We start from the raw sequence: 5,000 nt of genomic DNA, 5'->3' as shown, positions 1-5,000 counted from the left end.
AAGATAAACAAACATGATCTTTTCCTTATCTTCACTTTCACTGTTATTATTATTATTATTATTGTTATTATTATTATTATTGTTATTACTATGGTAGCAATTAAAATTTTCCCAGCATTATAATTACTACGTTAAATTTGTGGCTTTAGAGGAATATGGAGGTTAGTGAAGGTAGAAAGTGTGTGTGTGTGTGTGTGTGTGTGTGTGTGTGTGTGTGTGTGTGTGTGTGTGTGTGTGTGTTTTACGCTCCACTAATGTCTTGCCTTCTGTTGTTGTTTGATGTACGTGTGGGCGGACACGCGCGCACACCACCCACACACACACACACACACACACACACACACACACACACACACACACACAAGTGCGTGTAAAAATTCGCTTACGGATACGAGTAATCAAAGTCATAAATCTCTCTCTCTCTCTCTCTCTCTCTCTCTCTCTCTCTCTCTCTCTCTCTCTCTCTCTCTCTCTCTCTCTCTCTCTAGTCATTTAAACCTATCTACCTATCCATTTATTTATCTATCTATCTATCTATCTTTTTCTTCTTCTTCTTCTTCTTCTTCTTCTTCTTCTTCTTCTTCTTCTTCTTCCTCCTCCTCCTCCTCCTCCTCCTTTATCAATCTCTGACGCATAAAAACAAAGGTAATTCCACTAATTAGGACAGGTGAGACAAACACTGAAGGTTAAGGTGAGGACAGGTGAGGCGGTGGACAGATGGGCAGGTGTGGGTGGCTGCTAACGGCACAGGTATGTTAATCAAGGCTTGCATCACCGTCACACACCTGTTGCCAGTCTCAGGTGTGCCGGGTGTGGGTGAAAGCACCACCTGGTAACTTTAAACTCCTTACCTGTCCCCCTTGCCTCCTCCTCCCCCAGTCCTCCCTCCCTCCTAAAGTTTCCTCTCCCTCTCTCTCTCTCTTACTTTCCTCCCCTCCTCCCTCCCCTTTTCCTCCTCCCTCCTATAGTTTCCTTCCTCTCTCTGTCTCTCTGTCTGTCTCTCTGTCTGTCTCTCTCTCTCTCTCTCTCTCTCTCTCTCTCTCTCTCTCTCTCTCTCTCTCTCTCTCTCTCTTGTTGGTTTCCTTAGTATAGTAGAGAGAGTTTCCCCTCCTTTCCCCTTCCTTTCCCTCTTGTGTTTATTTCTTGTTCTTGTTCTTGTTCTTGTTCTTGTTATTGTTATTGTTTTCTTCTTCTTCTTCCTCCTCCTCCTTTCGCTCAATATAATAATATCCTTTTTCTTCTTATCGTCCTTGTTTTTCCCCTTCTTTTTCTTATTTTTTTCCTTTTTCTTCTTATTCTTATTCTTATTCTTATTCTTCTCCTCCTCCTCTTCTATTTGTTATATTTGTTGTGTTTTTCTTCTTCTTCCTTCTCCTTTTTTTTTTTTTCTATTTTCATTTTGCTTCTGCTTCTTCTTCCATTTCTACTTTTTTTTCATTTCTTCTTCCTCTTCTTCTTCTTCTTCTTCTTCTTCTTCTTCTTCTTCTTCTTCTTCTTCTTCTTCATTTGCCTCCTTCTCCTCCTCCTCCTCCTCCTCCTCCTCCTCCTCCTCCTCCTCCTCCTCCTCCTCCTCCTCCTCCTCCTCCTCTTCTTTCGTCACCTGGTTTTTTGCTTACTCATTGTTATTATGTTGCTCTTATTTACTCTCACTCACTCACTCACTCACTCACTTGCTCACTTTCTCACTTTCTCACTTCAGTAGCTCTTCCTTCTTTCTTCTTTTCTTCCTTTCCCAACTTTCCTCTTTCCTATCTTGTATTTCTTTTAGTGTTTTCTTTATTTTGTTTATTTGCTTTCTTGTTTTATATTATGAGTCTCTCTCTCTCTCTCTCTCTCTCTCTCTCTCTCTCTCTCTCTCTCTCTCTCTCTCTCTCTCTCTTGGAATCTATACATTTTCTACTAATACTTGAGAAATTCTACGTTTTTTTTTTTCCCATACTAAAAATCTTAAACGTTTATTCATGAATGAGGAAAATATATCAATAAATTTTCTTTCCTGAGTCTTTCGTTAAAAAAAACTTAATTATTTTTTTTCCTAATATCAAAAAGAATACCTGATGAGTGTGTGTGTGTGTGTGTGTGTGTGTGTGTGTGTGTGTGTGTGTGTGTGTGTGTGTGTGTGTGTGTGTGTGTGTGTGTGTGTGTGTCTTAATCCTCCTCTCCCCTCCTCCATTCCAGATTTTCACCACCGCCACGCTGGTGATGAGGGCTGCGGTGGTGACAGTGGTGGTGATGGTGGTGGTGGCGCCGGTGGTGGAGTCTAGAGCCACGCAGCCCTTCCCCACCACCCCGACGCCCACCCCTACAGGCCGTCCACCTCCTAAAGCATCACCCCAAACAAATATTACACCCCAGAATATCTCACCCCAGCATTCCCTTCATCACCAGACCCTCCCCCCGACACTCCCCCAAGTGAAGAACCCCCAGTGGTTTCTAATAACACCCCATCTACTTCTCCAGAGGTAGAAATAGATGCAAGATACCCCATCACTCCCACACAGAAAACGGAAGAGTTACCCCTTAAAGACACCAACCAAAATGTACAGAAAACGGAGATCACCCCATCACATCCTCCCCATGACCCCAGTACCCATTCACCCCATTACCTGAGACCCTTCACACCCCAGGAATTAACTCCCCAGGGCGTGGATGTCCTTCATATCAGCCAAGCCTATGGGGAGATTTCAGGGGATACTACTCAAGATGGAAGGAGTTTTATTTTCGCCCTGGAAGGAGTTACAAGGTTCCCCAGCTACCACGAAGACCATCACCCCTTCGTCTCCCCCATGTCCCTCCCCTGCACCTCCCACATATGGTCTTCGCCCCGCCGATACGCCCCGAACCAGCCTTCTTTAGGAGCAAAAATGGAGTAGGTAAGGTGCCACAGAAATTACCCTATCTTATTAATTCTCCAGCTCCCCACGATCCTGCCAATCCCAACAACGACCCCCAGGAAGACACAAAACAAGGGAATCAACAGGGAGAGACGCCCCCCACTGTGGTTTACCCCCTGGAGAACCATACCACTGAAGATTCTAGTCCCCCCAGTGGTTCTTCTCCAGTTAGCTCCCCCACGACACCCCGGTCAGTTTATAGAGCCCCCACCCCCCTCGCTGCCTACTACATCCCTCCCACTCCCCACCCTGAGGTATTTGAGTTTGGGGAGGAAAGGGAGAAAGTTAAAAGAGAGCAGGAAGGTGGCCCGCCCCTCCCTCTCCCTGCTCCTCCCCTTCTGGCATCCTCCCCGCCCCTCCTTCCCTCCCCACCCCTTCACCCTCCAGCCATGCCTATAATGGACATTGACGCGCGTTTATATGAAGGGCTGAGGCTCCCCTACCACGGACTTGGAGAGGAGGAAGGGGAGGAGGAGGAGGAGGAGGAGGAGGAGGAGGAGGAGGAGGAGGAGGAGGAGGAGAAAGGAACACAAGTCAACACAAAAGAAGAACAAGCAGCAGATTTGTTGGCTCTTACTAGACTGTTTGAGAAGGAAGAGGAGGAAGAGGAGGAAGAAGAGGAAGAGGAGGAGGATAAAGGGACGCAAAGTAACACAAAGGAAGAACGAACAGCAGCAGATCTTTTGGCCCTCACTCGACTGTTTAACAAGGAGGAGGAGGAAAATGGGGAGAAAGAAGAAGAGGAAGAGGAAGAGGAAGAGGAATTAGGGAATCTTGGAGCCACAATAGACTTTGAATCCCTAAAAATTGGGGTTGGGGAGGGGAGCACCACCCCCTACCCACACCAAAATAACCCCACCACCTCCTCAACCCCTCCAACCCCCTCCCCCCAACCTCCCACTAACCTCCCCACAAAATTAGTCATCCCCAGATCCCCACAGATTGAAGATTTGCCTCCCCCTGCCCACTCCGACCCCCTCTTTCCCTCACCCCAGTCTGCGCCCCCGCCAGCTGCCCCCCCGCCCCCTCCTTGACTACCTAGACACATTATACCAGGCTGGGGTGCTTCTCGGGGGTGACTACGACTACTACGACTACGATTACGACGACCTCCAACAACAACAACAACAACAACAACAACAGCTGGAGTTACTAAGAGAGTTACAACAGCAGCAGCAACAAATACAACTGCTTAAACAACTGCAACAACAACAACAATTGCAACAAGAACATCAACAACAATTCTCAGATCCACAGCTACAAGAACAGCTACGATTTCTACAACAACAACAACAACTACAGCAATTACTACAGGAACAGTTACTACAACAACAACAACAACAACAACAGCAGCAACAACAACAAGACACGCCACAACATCTAGAACAACAATTACAGCTGCTACAACAACAACAACTACTAGAACAACAGCAACAACAACAATTACTACAGATACAACAACAACAATTACTACAGCTACAACAACAACAACAACAACAACAACAACAAGACCCACAGCTAAGAGAACAACTGCAATTCCTACAAGAACAACAAGAACTGCAACAAATATTACAACAACACTCACAACAACAACAACAACAACAACAACAGCATTCACCCCCTCCCCACACCCCCCCCTCACCCCGCCCCACCCGTTCTTCTAATCCCCAAACAACCCCACAGGACTCAAAAACATCCTCCCCTCCACTTCTCACCCCAACACTGGCCACCACCTCCTCCTCCCCTACCTCTCCAGAGCCTCCTACCTCCCCACCACAAATAAAAAATGTCCCCCTTAAAAAAATAACAGAAGAAAACGGAGAATCTAGGCATCCCATCTCCTCTTCCCCTTCCTCCTCTTCTTCCTTGACCAAGAGCATAGCAGAGAAGGCCCTAGAAGCCCTCAAGTCCTCCAAGGCAACGGGTATCCTTCAGGACTTTCCTACGGCAATACAGAGACTGGCCAAAGGACAAGTTACTCCTTCAGTTCCTCCCGCGGTGAACGTTTTCTTTGATGAGGATGTAAACAATAACAAAAATCAGCTGATCTCTTCACTCCAGGCTAAATTCAGGGAAGAGGAGGAGGAGGAGGAAGAAGAAGAAGAA

This window comes from Portunus trituberculatus, chromosome 10, assembly GCF_017591435.1.
Source record: "Portunus trituberculatus isolate SZX2019 chromosome 10, ASM1759143v1, whole genome shotgun sequence".
Classification (NCBI taxonomy): domain Eukaryota; kingdom Metazoa; phylum Arthropoda; class Malacostraca; order Decapoda; family Portunidae; genus Portunus; species Portunus trituberculatus.
The sequence above is the reverse complement of the archived record's forward strand: the minus strand, read 5'-3'. Positions refer to the sequence as shown.